The 17,752-nt window shown below is 40.7% G+C and overlaps 1 protein-coding gene across 2 annotated transcripts in view; it reads left to right on the top strand.

The window, feature by feature from the left end:
- Positions 1 to 17,752, top strand: part of SUGCT (succinyl-CoA:glutarate-CoA transferase) — a 583,247-nt gene that overhangs the window by 300,051 nt on the left and 265,444 nt on the right. The window lies entirely within an intron of this gene.

The following is a 17,752-nucleotide window of genomic DNA, read 5'->3' as shown; positions in this document are numbered from 1 at the left end:
AACATTTAGTCCAATGTCTATGGGCTGTCGCCATGTTTTGGAAAGGGACATTTGCAACATGAGAAATGGTTAAGTTAGAAGCCCACCAATGGAAAACAAAAGCCAAGATGTTTAGAAAGGGCTTTTAGTTATAGATTCATGTGAACCGAAGTTCTGACTGGTCTGTTTTTATTTATGCCTTTCTCTTTCTTGCATCTCTACCCATTTCTCAAATTCTTCCTTGGCTATTTACACATCAGAACATCTGGAATTAGGCTTTCAGCACCTGCTATAGGAAGCAGAGGTTTTCCTGATGAAAACATGTTTTTAAATGGCAAGTTTTAAATTAATATTCCTTACTTAGCTCAAGAAGAATATGTTTTAAAATCTGGTTCTAAACAAATATGCAGTTTAAGAAACAATAACAACAAAATAATTTGAACAACAGAAATACCCAGACCTGAAGATCTTGATAAAAGAATAAAACAAATGAAGGATTCAACACACAGACTGAAAACAGACTCTTCATAGTTTAGACCTGGAAGACTTTACAGTACATCTGTTTAACATCTTGCAGTTTGAAGAACTCTGCCTTGAAAAACCCTCTGTACCAAAGACACACTGAATAAAAGGTTATGTTATGACTTTCAGATGGAAACCTGCAAAAGTTTATCTGCTGGACTGGACCATTAACTCTTCTTACTTCTGATTCCAACTGTTAAAAAGATTTTTCATGTGTGAATTATAATTAACTTTTCCAGTTTACATCAGAAGCCCTAGAAAGAATTTTTACTTGGAGAGAGTGAACATGCTGTGGAATGAATAGAATGTTTTAGTTGTGTTGTCCAAATGGAACTAAAATCTCCCCAGTAGGGATTTATAGAGTGCATTTTAATAATAAGCATATATGCCTGTATATTGGATTGGGAACATAAGTACCACATTTGAAATATGAGTGTGTTATAAAACCTCTACAACTGGCAACATTCATTGAAAGTTTTGTTGAGATGACAGGAGTCTATTTGCTTCAAGCATGCGCAAAAAAAAAATGCCCTTATATTGATGTGGCAAAAGTCATACTTGATAAGGAGGCACTGTAGTCTGGAATAAAGTTGTAAAACATTAGAAATCCCTTTTGAGATTAGTTTGCTACCAGAATTGCATTGTCTTTGTTTACAATTTACATGGCTTTTGGGGGGTAAAAACACAAAAGAGCAGTTTCTATACACACCAGGTTCTCCTGTGTTTAGCTGTCAGGTGGATGTGCATTTTCTTGATTTGTAGGAAGGAGATACTTCCTTTTTCCCCAGCCACACATGAGGCTCACTGCCAGCCTCTTGCCTCTGTGCCCCCGGCATCCAGCAGACACATCTCGGAAATGCTATTTGAAGCTCACTGCGCAGAAAGTGGGTGTGTGAGAAGAGGAGGGATATCATTTCCTTCAGAGACATACACACCCTCTGACCCAGACGGAGGAAGAATCTGCTGTGCAAAAGGCTTGCTGCAGGGGAATTTCCATGTGCATTTTATTATGCCAAAGCTGACCGTGGTGACAAGTTACACATTAAATAGCTATCTGTCTTTTCTGAAATTTTGCATTCTCTTCTTTTTGTAGGGAAAATGATGTAATACTCTATTGCTCGTGTAAACAATATCATTTAATTAGAGGGTGTCCGTTTTCCCTTGCACAGTGTGCAAGCGGAATTCTCCTTGCTTGGATGCCATAATGGACTGGTTACATGGACTGATTATATAACTGTGCTCTTGTGCTCTTGGGGACAGTGAGGTGTGTATTCCTGCCTTGTTAGTAGCCAGAAGTTTTCACCAGGGAAATAAGTTTAGTATAGTGCTATTAATTTGGTTTAGAAAATAGTTGCAGACTTCTCAGACAAATAAGACGTAGCAGAACACATGGTCTTTGTTATTCAATAACTCTCCCCCTGTAAAGGAAGCATGGTCTATTTCCCCTTTGAGAAGGAGCTTACAACAAACTAGTAAATATGGAAAGAGGGCTACACATGTACTATAATTTTATTGAATAGTTCTCCTCATGCACTTACATAGATAGCCCTCCCTCACCCCAACACACTCCATAACATGTCCACATAGATGTATTCCCAGCTGGTATTAGCATAATCATTACCACATTATTAACAGGCTTGTGGAAAAATAGCCTGAGAGATTTAGATGACTTGTTTTATAAATGAAGGCAGGTGGAGAGGGAGAACCAGATATTTTGGAACAAATTCTCCCCCCCCCCCGCCTTCTTTAGAAATAATAGGCTAGATCTCATAAACCTTAATTGATAGTATGGACTGAGGAGATGGAGTTGAAAGGAGTCATGACATAGTCAGTATTCCTGGATAAAAGTCAGGGAAAGATTTGCCATGGAGCCCCTCTGCTGGAAGAAGTCCTCACTTAATGGTGGAAACATTGAGCCTCTTTTTTTTTCCTTTCCTATTGGAGAGCAAGTGGAATACTTTTCCTCTGGTTTAATATAGTTTCTGTTGGTCAAGATCTGTGGCTCTTTCTTCCTTTCTCTATTGTACTTTTTCCTGGAGCTGACTAGATGAAAAATATGGACTAGCTAATTCCAAGTTTACTGCCAAGAGCAGAAATAAAATATGATGTAAAATATGGCCTTACCTGAAAGCTTCAGGATGTTAAATGCTGTTAGATCAAGGTTTCATTGTAAAAAGAACCCAAGATGAAGAAAAATAATTTTATAAAATTAAGAGCTGGTACATATATGTCCAGGTTCTAAGAGATGTCGATAGAGATGTCCTTTTTTCTTTATTTCTCTCTCTTCCTTTTTCTTTCTTTCTTTTTTTCATCTCCCCCCTCTCTTCCTCTCTCTGTCTCTCTGTTTCTTTCTTTTCTATTGATTTAATTTTTTTTATTGATTTCAGAGAGGAAGAGAAAAGAAGAGAGAGATAGGAACATCAACGATGAGAGAGAATCATTGATTGGCTGCCTCCTGCACTACCCCCACTGAGGATCGAGCCCGCAACCTGGGCATATACCATGACCAGGAATTGAGCCATGACATTCTGGTTCATAGGTCGACACTCAACCACTGAATCAACACCGGCCAGGCTTCTATTGATTTTATAAGCATACAGAGAATAAGCATGCTAGCCAAAGAATAATTATGGATATGTTCTTCTAAACTTCTGACTTCAGAAATACCCAGAGAACTGTATGGTTAGGCTGATAATGGCATTGGTGAATGTGGGTAAGTCAGTACACTCTTTGTGGGCTTATTACATTTTCTGTGGCCCAGTGATTAGTTTGTAAAATTGCCTTAATTTGATCAGATGGGCTTTGCCATGTGTGTCTATAAAGCCAGAATCATATAATGTGCATCCCATGAATTTGAACATCCAGGAAGTTAATCTTCAAGTACAGTACTTAAGTATCTCTAAAGCTTCACGTAATATTTCTGTTTGGAATAAGATTAATAAGGCTCCTTTCTCCTAGGCCAGCTTAGACTCATGTAGGTACCCATCACACACAGTGAACCTATGGGAAGGGGACGCAAACATATCAAACTGGCATTGCTGTCTGGAAACCTCACTCAATCCTTGTTCAGTATCCTCAAATTACATTAAGTGCTAAAGTTATTTAATGTTTCTTTTTTTAAAATTTTAAAATATATTTTATTGATATTGTACAGAGAGGAAGGGAGAGGGATAGAGAGTTAGAAACATCGATGTGAGAGAAACATCGATCAGCTGCCTCCTGCACACCTCCTACTGGGGATGTGCCCGCAACCAAGGTACATGCCCTTGACCGGAATCGAACCTGGGACCTTTCAGTCCGCAGGCTGTCGCTCTATCCACTGAGCCAAACCGGTTTCGACTAATGTTTCTTTATAAAAAAATAATCTGGTATAAAATGTGTTATTCTCATAAATTGGCTTTTTTCCGTGATTAAGAAAAATAATTAGATTAACACAGGCATATTTCAAAGTAATGTGCCTATTTTTCCATTATTGTTTGCTAAGTTAATAATTGGCAGTACAAAGACTTTGCTAAAAGGCAGGGCATTTTCAGGCCTTACAATTAAACCATGATGTCCAAAAGAACTTACTAAATGCTTTATTTATTGAGTACTGATGGAATATTCAGTGTAGTAATGAACAAAGTTAAGCCAATGTATTCATAGTTAAAATAAAATCAGCTAAGTATTGTTTCATATTGATAATCTGATTTTAGATTTATAGAACAGAAAAGGACCCTGGAGGATTTCTGGTCTAAACAACTCATTTAATAGATGAAGAATCAAAGGTTTTGGAATAAGATTTTTCTTACTCCAGGGCATAATAGCTCAGCTGGAATTAGAACTCAGCCCTGGTGATTCTCTTTTTACCATAAGCTGCCCGTTCCCACTAGCTCTACAGGAGGCCATTCCCTCATACTTTTTGCCCAATTTCTGCAACATCTTTCAGGCTGGATACTTAGCCTCTGTGGCCTTCCTGACTCCAGTCCATTTTACATACCACTATAAGATTAACCTTCTTTAAACATATTTCTTATGGAGAATTCCTTCAGAGAAACAGAACCAAATGGACACACATACACACACACACACACACACACACACACACACACACACACACGAGCCAGTAGTGCAGTCTGAGTTTGAAGGCCAGAACCAGGAGAGCCTTGGTGTAAGTTCCAGTCTGTGGGTTGGAGAAGACCAATGTCCCAGCTCAGCCAGGCAGGTGATGTTCCCGCTTACTCAATCTTTTTGTTCTGTTCGAGTCTTCATTTGATTGATGACAACCATCCCATTAGGAAGGGTGATGTGTTTTATTCAGTCTATGGACTCAAATGTTAAAAACATCCTCACAGACACACATATTAATGTTTGAACAAATATCTTGTACCTCGTGGTCCAGTATAATTGACACATAAAATTAACCAATATACCTTCCTTAAGAAGTTATAATGGCTATGTCTTATTATATATTTTTTCTTTTTAGCACAGCATTTTACTTATTTCAAGACTCACAGACTTAATCTTTTTTTAGCTCTTCTCTTGCTCACAGAGAGAAGAGAATGCTGACTTTGAGTTCCAGATTGTTCCTAGGTACTAAGAAAATCTTTTAGTGTTTATTTTCCTTATTATAAAAGAATTGCAAGTTTGTCATAAAATGCAGATAATAGGGATAAGAAAAAGAAGGAAATAAATGTTTTTCTTAATTCAAGGATCATAGGTAACTTCTCTTTATAGGTTTTTAAACTTTAATACGTGTAATTCATTTTGTAAAATATATATAACACTCATTCTGATATGTTATCATTCTTTTTCATTCATACCTATATACCTATGAAAGGAATATATATTGATTTCAGAGAGGAAGAGAGAGGGAGAGATAGAAACATCAATGATGAGAGAGAATCATTGATCAGCTGCCTCCTGGATGACCCCTACTGGGGATCGAGCCTGCAACCTGGGCATGTGCCCTTGACTGGAATCGAACCTGGGACCTTTCAGTCTTCAGGCTGATGCTCTATCCACCGAGCCAAACCTGCTAGGGCAAAAGGGTTATTTTTAATCATTTCAGATTATTTGCTTTGTGGACGTCTTATAATTCTTAACTAATTCACCATTGGATACCAAGTTAATTTCATTTTACACCAAGATGTAGCTTTGTGCACATATCTAACTTTTCTTTTAGAAAAAACTCTTACAGATGGAAATTTTATTTTCCTTATTACATCAACTCTTCACTACTTTTACATTCTAATCCTGTTTTCTACATCATTCTAAAGCAAATCTTATTTAGTGATCTTAGTTTTATACTCTTATATTCTTTACTTTTTCACAAGTGTTAATTTTAGTCCAGCAAATCAACTTCTTGAAGGGAAGAATCATATTTTATATTTTTATGTATAGATATAAAGTTACTTCATAGTAATTAATTTGAGTTGTTAGTGAAACTTATTAAGTTGTTAGACTATTTTCAGCTCAATAGTCTAAAATCTAAAAATACTATCTAGTATAGTTTCTATCAGCTTTGAAAATTTGATAGCTCACAAGACAATTTAAATAGAAATAATAAGTTTCTTAATCTTTGCATCATTTGACACATATTATTGAATATTTTCTTTGAGTAGATTGCAATGGTAATGTTTGAGAGTGCAGTAAAAACCAAATGACACTGTTTCTACATGTAAACATGTAGCTAGCAATCTAGGTCATATATGGTATTTACCAAATCATTTTAGGCACTCGTGTGCTTGCTCTGGTATGGTAAGATGTTCTGTGAAGAACTTGTTCCATTAATTAATGACATGGATGCTACCCTTTGTGAATCTGACATTCACTGTCACTTAATTCTTTGGACTTTTACTTGATATTTGATCTAATGATCTAGATCAATAATTTTTAAACTTTTTAATCTCATGGCAAACAGAAACTAATTAATAAAAATCTGTGGCTCACCAAAATATATATATTTTTGCTGATCTGACAAAAAAATCAGTATAATTTTGATTCATTCACAATGGTCAACTACTGTTGTGTTGGCTGTTGTAATTTTTAAATTTGACAATCAAAGGTAAAAGAGGTTAGTGTTCCTGACCAAGTAGTCAGGTATTGTATGTTTTAAAAATTCTTGTGGCACACCAGTGTGTCTCTTGCAGCATAGCAGTTGAAAATCGCTGATCTAGATTTTTGATAAATTTGATTAATAAATTATAGATATAAAATATTGCATTGGAAAAATAGAACTATTTTGCTTTGGCCAGCGTGTCTCAGTGGTTAGAGTGTCTGCCCGCCAATGGAAGGGTCTTGGGTTCGATTCCTGGTCAAGGGCACATACCTGGGTTGCAGGTTTGACTCCCGCTCCCTGGTCTGGGCAAGTGCAGGAGGCAACCAATTGATGTGTCTCTCTCACACTGATGTTTCTCTCTCTCTCCTCTCTTGGCCCTTCTCTCCCCTTCCCTTCCACTTTCTCTAAAAACTAAAAGAAAAGAAAAAAATCAGTGGAAAAATATCTTCAGATGAGGATTATCCCAAAAAATAACACATAAAAACCCCCACAAAAATAGAGCTTTTTTTGTAATAGCTAAGAATAAATACTAATAGGCCTTAGAATGATTACTAAATTTAAATGGAGTATGAAATTAGAACAAGCATTAAAGTAATGCAAGCATCTGGCTGAAACTTGTTTAGGAGGAAAACATGAACATGATAAGACAGTGTACCTCTGCCTAAGGAGTTGTTTATCCAGTTGGAAATTTGTACTGTGGAAACACAGCTCTCTAGTATGCCAATTTCCAACACTGTTGCGATTCAACATTAACGTAATGTGATTTCAGTGTAGAGGCAAGAACAAATTGTGTGACTAAGAGGACCAAGGGAAGACTCATTGATGAAAGACATTTGAGCAGGATCTTAAAGATAAGTGTGAATAGTGAAAAGTAAATTATAGGTGTGGGGATAGCATGAAGAGGCAGTATAAATATCCAGGTATGCACATTTGTTCCTAGAATGTTGAACAGTCTGGTGTAGGGAGGAGGAAAGTGGTAGAAGATAAAACTGGAAAAGCAGATTGAGGTCTGATTCTGAGGAATATTCAATACATCCTAAACAGTTCAGAATTCATTGTTTATGTTTTGGAAGAAATTAGGAGAAGATTATAAGTAGAGGATGGCACAATTGGGTTTAACTCTTAGGATAATTACTCTAACTTTGCCACAGAAATAGATTACAAGGGCTAGATACTGGAAGTGAGAGAACAGTTGGGAGTCCTTGTTCAGGATGACTATCCTCAATCATAAAAGGTAATTTATAATAGTGACACTTACACATGATAAAGAGATACTTTAATTGAATTTAAACCCTCTTGTGTTTTATCTTTGACTTTGGGTCTTCCAGTCCTTTTATGGGATATTAATGCCATAACTTTTCTTTTGCTATTGGTTGTATCTCTTTCCATAAGGAGGGCGTATTTGTGTTGTCATAGGTTTTTCCACTGATTCTAAGAATTCTCGATATTTAGTAGTTCACGTTTCATCTTCTCTTAAGTACTAAGACTTTATGAGGTTTCATTTGCTGTCTGGGACAGATTCTGCTCCATTCCACCTCTTCTGTTCTTAGACAGGAAGGCAGTGACAGAGGCAGATCCAATAAAGAACTTATTTATTCCTGCTTGCGTGGAGGATAGCTGTTAGTGCTCTCACATTGAGGCATTTGTTAAAATAACAATTTCCTTACAGGGGTCCTATCCTAAAACGTAAAACCTATGTGATTTTATCAACCAATATCACCCAACAAATTCAATAAAAATAAAAAATATGATTGTTACATGTCTGTATCATGGCACTCATCCAACCACACTGTTAATCATTAGAATTCATGTTTGTCTCCCCAAATATACTGTTGCTTCTTCTGAACAGAAGTATGTCTTCTAATGCCTTACATCCACAGAACCCAGCACATGGGGTGCTCCATTGTGTATGTTCTGTAAATGCATGAATATACTTCAATATGAATTGTCAATATTTATTATGATCTAGCACAATGTAGATTTACTTCTCTTTTTGTCTTAGATTGTATAGTTTCTAGTAATTTCACTGAACCTTTTCTCTGTTTGCAAACCTTGAGAGAGATAGCTTAAATGTGTTTTAAAGTTATATGCAAGTATAGATTAAAAATGTCTACAGATGTGATAGCACTCCTAGTAGCATTCAGCCTGAAAGCCAATTATTTCCCTCCACATAGATAGGATATTGCAAGGAAAAATAAATAGAACTTTGTATTCAGCAAAAATTGAGTTGTCTTATATACCAGTTTGCAGCTTTTCAATGCAAAGGCCAAAATATTTGCTAAGGATTTAACCAAAGCTGGGGGCTGGAGGTGGAAGGGCTGTGCAGAGTGGGGAATGGGACAGCCCTCCACTGGGCTCCCACCTACCCCAGGCCTTCACCTCACTATTGACTGTGACCATGGTCTAAGCATATATGCATGTAAATTCTTTGGTTAACCTCTTCCCGCCCTCTCCCCCAACCCCATTCTCTCTGAGATCTGTTGGTCTGTTCGATGCTTCCATGTCTCTGGACCCATTTTGTTTTTCAGTTTATTTTGTTCATTAGATTCCACATAAGAGTGAGATAATGTGATATTTGTCTTTCTCTGACTGGCTTATTATACTTAGCATCATAATCTCCAAATATTAATTGAGTTTATATCTGGGCTCTCTGTTCCATTCTATTGATCTATACGTCTGTTTTTATGCTAGTACCATTCTGTTGTGATTACTTATGGCCTTATAGTATAGTTTGATATCAGATAGTGTGATCTCTCCCACTTTGTTCTTTCTCAAGATTGCTGTGGCTGTCTTTTGTGCTTCTCTTGTGTGGGTAATGTGGGCCCTCCTGTTGTAATTGAGTTTTGATTGCGATTGGCTCATTTGTGTGTTGGGTTGACCCTCAGATGTCTGACTGTGAGGGTCAACCCTAACCACATTGTATGAGAGGCTGTGCAAGTGCTATCCATATGATGCGGAATTTGCCTCCGCAGAGTCTGGTGCCTGCTGAGATCTCCCTTTGGATATGCAGCTTGTGGAGCTAATTTGATCCTGCTCTGATGTTGTCTGAAGCTGGCCACTTGGTGTGTTGGTTCTTGTACAGGCCAATGTCATATTCTGTCTCTGACTGGCCCTTTGCAATCTGTTTGGAGCTACAAAGTGATCTACAGTTTGTGGCTGCTTCTGCTGGGCCTGGTTGTGCATTGCAAAAAACAAGCTGTGCACCAAGGTGGGCTTTTACCAGCACTGGGCCCAGGGACTGGTCAGCAAAAGTTCTGAGGCATCTCTAGATTTGACTCTGCCTCCCTCTGCCTGTTAGGCTCCATCACTGAAAGAGCCTCTGGTGGTACTTGAGTTGCATGAGGTAGGTTCTTAGTGAGTCACCAGGTTGGGCGAGTGGTATTCACCAGATGGATACAAGTTCAAACTCTGTGCCAGTGCTCAGTCTGAGGCCACTCAGCACATGTCCCAGGTCATACCAAATCTAGCTGCCATGGGCTGGGTGCTCTCATACCTTGTGGTTGGGCGGCATCTCAGGGAGTTGTTAGGATGAGGCCAGCAAAGTTTTCATGCTCAAACAGACCAAGATTTGGTGCTGCACCTGTCGGGGATGCGAGGGAAATCTGGCCCCAACCTAGTGCTACACAACTCAGTCTGTCTCAGATTCTGCCAGAAGACCCATCTCAGCAGGGTGGGGCCACCACTGGGAGTTAGGATAATGGGGCTGGTGGATCTCCCATGACGGGGAGGTACCAGTCAGACTTGGGGTAAGGTAGGGGGAGTGGCCCTGGGCCCAGAGCCAGACAACTCAGTCTATACCAGATTAGAGCCACCAGGAGTTGGAAGCTGTGGCCAATAGAGGCCTGGTGAGTGGAGCTAGCAGATCTCCAGTCAGGTTCACAGGAAAGTAAGACCAATGGCCCCAGCCACAAAGCCAGCTCAGTCACTGATAACCCCTGAGTCTGCCTAGAACTCTACACCCTGCCCAGGCAGTTGACTCCTTAGCAGGTGCAAGGTCCAGAAGGTAGAGCTATTGCTTCCCTCTGGGCAGATGCCCTATGGAAGAGAGAGCTGGGAAAGGTGGTGTCTGTGATTGGGAGATTGACTCAGCACAGGGATCCTGGCAACTGTTTCTTTAATTCTTTCCCCAGAGCCACACAGTCTGTCCTCACAACTATAGTCCACTTAGCCCTCCCTCCACTGGAGTTCAGAGTGAGTGGCTGCAAATGAGATTTTGGGTGTTGGCCCTTAAAGCAGGCACCTGTGTCTCTGGCAGACTCCCATCTCTCCTTGGTGGACAGAATCCTTGCTGAATTTCACAGCCATTGTTATGTGGGTGCCTTTTCCTAGCTCTAGTGCTCTGGGCTGGGAAGCTAAGCTTGCAGTTGAGACCCCATGCTTCTCAGGGGGAACTTTTGCCGCTGAAATATCCCTCCAGAATCTTAGCCAGCATTCATGGGAGCTGGGCCAGCCCTTTTCACATCTTCACCCTTCCTACCAATCTGGATGTGGGTTCTTCTGTAAATCCTTGATTAGAAGACTTCCCTTCAGCTGTCTTCAGTGGGTTGATTGCTCTATATTTTAGTTGTAATTCCCGTTTGGTTCCGGGAGGATGTGAGTGTAGTTTCCCACCTACTCTGCTTCCTTCTTGGATCTCCTTCATACCAATCATCTTGAGGCTGCAGATAGGAGAGTGAATAATTTTCATCCACCCAGAAAGCTGCTTCATAGTAGTGATGCTCAGTTAGCCTGAGAACAACAGAAAGGCTGGAATAAATGAGCCTTCACAGGCCAGCATTACACTTGGTTTGTAAGCAATGGGAAGCCACTTTCCGGTAATTATAGTAGAACCTCGATATATCAGTTTTGGGCAAGGGGGTGTCCATTAAAGCTGAAAGTCTATTACATAATAAAGTAGGTTTTCCGAATGCACATGTTAAAAACTTGACTAATGACTTAGTTACCTATTTTTCCTTATTGTGGACACATTAGTGTAATTAAAATTAAGTATGTATGAAAAGTTTGACAGAAAAGTTTTCTATACGTATTACTATAATTTTAAATTTATACTGACTAGGTCTAATAAATGTGTGCACTTACCAGTCACCACGAGTAAACAGATGCACACAGATGGGGTGTGACTTAGAGCACATAGGAACATCAGCCTGCACACATTGAAACTGCTGCAGAAAGTCACCCCATGTGACAACAGAACCGATTATTGCAAGATGCAGTGTGATCACATGCTAATCATTCGCCAAACATTGTTTACAAGCGGTGAATCTTGTATTTAAATATGTATAGTTGCAGGTATATAATATTTATTTATGTTGGCAAAATTACTACAGTGTTTTCCCAACATATGGCCTATTTGCTAAAATTTATTAAAAATAACAGCGAATTAATAACAAAAAAAACCCTGTTAATTTAATTATAAGCAAATCTTGGTTAAAAGCACTTTTAAATTAATAGGGTATTAATTTCCCCATATGACATATGGACCTGAAATTTTGTTCATGAAATCCAAAGTCCGTTAAATCGAGGTCCACTGGTCAGAGCACATGCCCTGGTTGCAGGCTTGATCCTGAGCAAGGGGACAGACAGGAGCCAGCCGATCTATGATTCTCTCTCTCCGTCTCCCTGAAATAAATAAAAATATATTTAAATCGAGGTCCACCAAATCGAGGGTTTGCTGTATAGAGTTAATCAGAATCATTAAACTTGAGCTTCACCATCTTGGAGAGCTTTATCAAACTTTAAGGATCCAGATTGTCTAGAGCAGTGGTTCTCAACCTTTCTAATGCCGCGACCCTTTAATACAGTTCCTCATGTTGTGGTGACCCCCAACCATAAAATTATTTTCGTTGCTACTTCATAACTGTAATTTTGCTATTGTTATGAATCGTAATGTAAATATCTGTGTTTTCCGATGGTCTTAGGCTCTATAGCAGCGGCTCTCAACCTGTGGGTCGCGACTCTAGAGCAAGCATATCAAACTCATGGCCTGCAGGCCGCATGCCTCATTTATTTGGCCACTGTTAGCCTTTGAGGTTGACATGCTTGGTCTAGAGGACAAAAACATCTATGAGGTGCTTAAGGATTGTTCTTAAGAGGTTATAGATTGCTGATGCCCTTGTCACACTGACACTTTCTCTTAACAGCATAACAGTAAAGCAGTGACATCTGTTGCTGTGTGACTATGCTGTGAGTACACTGAAGGGGACAGTCAGTGGTTTAGGGCAGCCTGTGACTTGTAAGGAATTTCATATGGAGAGAATTCTACTCTGTGGTTCTGAAATTAGGGAAAAGAGGAAGTCGCTTTTATTACTGTGGCAAAAGAAAGAGGCCCCTCTGCCCGAGGTCCCTTTCTTTTTCTAATTTGTAATCATTTCCTGACTGACATTCATGTTGCATGCTTTTTCATAAGTTCCCCATGCTTAAATCAGTTAGTTAATGGCTGGGTCTGCACTCGACAAGCCTGCAGCCGAGCCCCGCACCTGGGCTCACACTGCTAATAGATCACACAGAGCCTGGTGCCGGCCTGCGAGGCCAGATGGAACTGTTCAGCCCTGGGTTCATCCGTCACGATTACCATGTGCTTGGGTTTTGCTAGGCTTGCTCCTCTCATTTTCTTTGTCAGCGTGACTAAGATCAAAGTGCAAGAAGAATACATAAATGATAACCTAGAACTTTGCCCAAACACAGAGGCTACTATCTGGGCAACGTCTTCTATCACACTTTCCCCAGAGGCACAGAAAGGAAAGGGCAAATTATGTTTAAGTATAGCCCTCTCACACAGCCACTTACAACAAACCCCCTCACTGTGTTTCCTGAACCCATCATAGTTGTATTAATCATTTGGTTTAGGGATTTGAGATTTCTTGACTTAATCACGGGATTTTGGAAATACGTACTAATTTCTGTTTATTTGAAGCTGTGGTTGTGATTGTAGACTTTGTACCTGGCTGAGCTCACATCTATCATTCCATACTTAGGATTTGAGATGGTTCTGGCCACTTTCCTGAAGAGTGGGGATGAATTATCTCTGCTTGTGTTGTGAGCAGAAGTTAATGTACTTGCAGAATGCATTTTGTTTAAAATAATATTGACAAACAATGTTCATAATGGTGATAATAGTTATGGAAGTAATTGTACAGATAATAATTACCTCTGGGCTTGTGTTCCAGATTTAAAAAAATCTTGCAATGTTTCTGAGTTTACTTTTTTCATGCTATATTTCCTCTCTTCAAAATGAATATTGGTGCCTTAAAGAAAGAGAGAGCCCTGGCTGGTTTGGCTCAGTAGATGAAGTGTTGGCCTGCGGACTCAAGGGTCCTGAGTTTGATTCCATTCAAGGGCATGTGCCTTGGTTGCTGGTTCCCTGTCCCAGTCAGGGCACCTGCTGGAGGCAACCAATTCATATGTGTCTTTCAGATCAATGTTTCTCTCTCTCTGTCTTTCCCCCTTCCTTCCACTCTCTCTAAAAAATCAATGCAAAGAATAATATCCTGGGGTGGCAATTAACAAAAAAAGGGGAGAGATGAATTGGGGGTGTGGCCACAAGTTAGGAAATAACTAGGAATTGACTAAGATGAATAATTCTTTTAGAAAAATAGAGCTTAGATAACCTAATAGGTCTTTAATTTAGGTAGCAAACTTTATATTATTGTTCTATAGATTAGTGTTGTCTCTGAGGTAATGCATTATATAGAATAGCCCTGGAAGTTGAGTTTGAATGATCAGCCATTGCAAATGCTCAGTGTTTTTTTTATCAGGACAATTATGTTTTATGATAACAGATGATAATACCTCCATACATTTCCAGAAATTACAGCTAGTCCAGGTGATCACTCTCATTCCTTTCTGAAAACAGATATCTATAGATTTATTTATAACTGCCTAGATATCTATCTACACATACACACACACACACACACACACACACACACACACACAAACTGACATATCATTAACTGAGACTGGAAAGCTAAAGTGTAGATGCTTCCCACAACACTATCGCCTTTCCTAAGCTGCCACATTAGTGTTTGTACCCATGTGCGTACATCTTCAATGCTGTCATCGATACTGTATTTCAAATGTTTTGCTTTCTTTTGCAGAAAATATTGGCATGTTTTGAACATACTGAGAATGCCCCCATCAGGGTTACCCTTGTACTAGGTGGTGCAGCAGCACTGCCCTGGGACTCAGACAGCTTAAGTTAGTTCTTCCTGGTGACTCTTGTTGATCTTGACACTTAACTTCTCTGAGTCTCATGTTCCTCCCCTGTAAAATGGTGATAATAATAAAGGAGACAATGTGTGAAGAGACACTGTGTAGTCCTTTTAATTCTGTTTCTTGAGTCTGCAGATGTGAATTTGAATCCTACTTAAAGGATGTGTATCCTCAGGCAATTCATTTAAGTTTCTGAGTCTCAGAAATAATATAAGGCATGTAAAGAGCATAGTGCCTGGCACAAAGTAAGCATTCAATATGTATTTGCTATTATTATTAAACTAGAGGCCCGGTGCATGAAATTTGTGCACGGGGGGGTGTCCCTCAGCCCAGCCTGCACCCTCTCCAATCTGGGACCCCTAGATCCTGGTGGGATCGGGCCTAAATGGGCAGTCAGACATCCCTCTCACAATCCAGGATTGCTGGCTCCCAACTGCTCGTCTGCCTGCCTTCCTGATTGCCCCTAACCACTTCTGCCTGCCAGCCTGATCACCCCCTAACCCAGCTTTGGGCAAACTACGGCCCGCGGGCCGGATCCGGCTGTTCTATCTGGTACTCTTGCTCTCCCCTCCGCTCCTTTACTTTGAATTTATATTAGTTTACACAAACACTCCATCCATGCTTTTGTTCCGGCCCTCCGGTCCAGTTTAAGAACCCATTGTGGCCCTCGAGTCAAAAAGTTTGCCCACCCCTGCCCTAACCACTCCCCTGCCAGCCTGATTGATGTCTAACTGCTCCCCTGCCAGCCAGTTTTCCCCTAACTGCCCTCCCCTTCTGGCCTGGTCACCCCTAACTGCTCTCCCCTGCAGGCCTGGGTCCCCCTCCCAACTGCCCTTCCCTGCAGGCCTGGTCACCCCCAACTTCCCTCCTCTGCCGGCCTGGTCACCCCTCACTGCCCTCCCCTGCAGGCTTGATTGCCTCCAACTGCCATCCCTTGCAGGCCTGGTCCCTCCCAACTGCCCTCCCCTGCTGGCCTGATAGCCCACAACTGCCCTCCCTTGCAGGCCTGGTCTCTCCCAACTGCCCTCCCCTGCTGGCCATCTTGTGGTGGCCATCTTGTGTCCACATGGGGGCAGCCATCTTTGACCACATGGGGGCAGCAATCTTGTGTGTTGGAGTGATGGTCAATCTGCATATTACTCTTTTATTAGATAGGATAGAGGCCTGGTGCACAGGTGGGGGCCAGCTGGTTTGCCCTGAAGGGTGTCCTGGATCAGGGTGGGGGTTCCCTTGGGGCGTGGGGTGGCCTGGGCGAGGGGCCTGTGGTGGTTTGCAGGCCGGCCACGCCCCCTGGTGACCCAAGCAGAGGCCCTAGTATCTGGGATTTATTTATCTTCTACAATTGAAACTTTGTAGCCTGGAGTGGAGCCAAGCCTTTTGCTCGCTCCATGGCCACAGCCATTTCTGTTGGGATTTATTTATCTTCTGTAATTGAAACTTCTTAGCCTTAAGCGGAGGCCAAGCAGGGCAGGGCTGCAGAAGCTTGGCTTCCTCCATTGCCTGGGGCAACCCTAGCCTCCTGTTCTCTCCAGCTCTGTGGCTGCCGCCATTTTTGTTGGGATTTATTTATCTTCTATAATTGAAACGTTGTAGCCTGGAGTGGAGACCTGGGTCGGCCAGGGTGTGCGGAAAGCTTGGCTTCCTCCATCGCCGGGGAACCTAAGCCTCCCTCCTCTCTCTCTGTGGCCGCAGCCATCTTGGTTGGGTTAATTTGCATACTGGCTCCTGATTGGCTGGTAGGCATGGCTTGTGGGTGTAACGGAGTGATGGTTAATCTGCATATTACTCTTTTATTAGATAGGATTATAAAAACTATGCCGATGTTAACTTTTTATGATGAGCTGATAATAAGACAATGACTCTGATAGTTAATGGTTTCTCTAAACCGATTCTAAAAACAGATCTGGAGAATTTAGTGGCATGTCAGTTAGCATTTTCTAAATTTATAGCCTGCCAACTTTGTGAGTGAATGAATGTATTTGTAGGTGTAAGCTAAAAGTTTGGTCGCATGCATTTGTATTAAAGACACCTGGAATCATTTAGCTTGTCCATGTTTCACAACTCTTCTATGGTAAATGTGAAAGTTAAACAGCATTTTTATGATTGCAGCTTCTCTGTACTATGTTTTGCTTTGCAACTCATTTTAATGACTGTTGTCTTGAGGGTAATGGTGAGTTTTCTGTTTCAGCTAAAAAAATCAGACATTTGTAGAAGAGGAGAATAACATTTATTGATATCTGCAATCCACAGGAAAATGTACCCTTGTCTTTCATTAGCTAGATATTTGTCAATTTTATGCCCAGAACTTCTTATATATTTTACTGCCTTTCCATAGTTCTACTTCCAAGACTTTTAAGAGATTTCTTTTCTCCCAGGACACCTTCTCCCTAATTCGTTTTGCACACCTTACCAGGGACACCTTACCTAAAGCTTAGGCTCTGTTCATTTCACTCACAGGCCTGCTGGTTCCTCATCCTGACCTAGGATACCTGTCCCCCAAATCATATTTCCATGACTCCTTTCTGCATATTCTGTCCTACTAAGCTATGCTAGTCTTTCATAAAGCATACTTTTATATATCATATATTCACGGTCACTTCTAAGCCTGTAGGAATTAATTGGTCTTCTTGATATATGACTTCAAGTTATGGTGCTGCTGCTTGTCCTCACCCTCTGTTGGCATAAACCATTGGCCTGTCATTTTCTGAGGCAGCATGGGTATTTGTGAGCCTCTGGAGCTGACCTAGTCCTTCAGAAAGGAGGAAGAGCAAGAACTTCTAAGAGATGGATGGGGAGGATGGCTCCCATGGTGGTCCAGGCCCTGTCGTCTGACTAATAAAATTGTTCTTCTAATTTTTTCTCACTGACTTGGCCTCCTGGAACTCTGCATCACCCTAGCCTCAAGCTTACTGGTCACAGGCTGCTCTCCAGTTTGGCTGTCCCTTCTTCTAGTCCAAGTTCCACTTTCACCCCTTGTAGTTATTCACTCAAGAGAGGGGG

Source organism: Plecotus auritus (assembly GCF_963455305.1).
Source record: "Plecotus auritus genome assembly, chromosome: 4".
In the NCBI taxonomy this organism is placed as follows: domain Eukaryota; kingdom Metazoa; phylum Chordata; class Mammalia; order Chiroptera; family Vespertilionidae; genus Plecotus; species Plecotus auritus.
The sequence above is the reverse complement of the archived record's forward strand: the minus strand, read 5'-3'. Positions and strand labels throughout refer to the sequence as shown.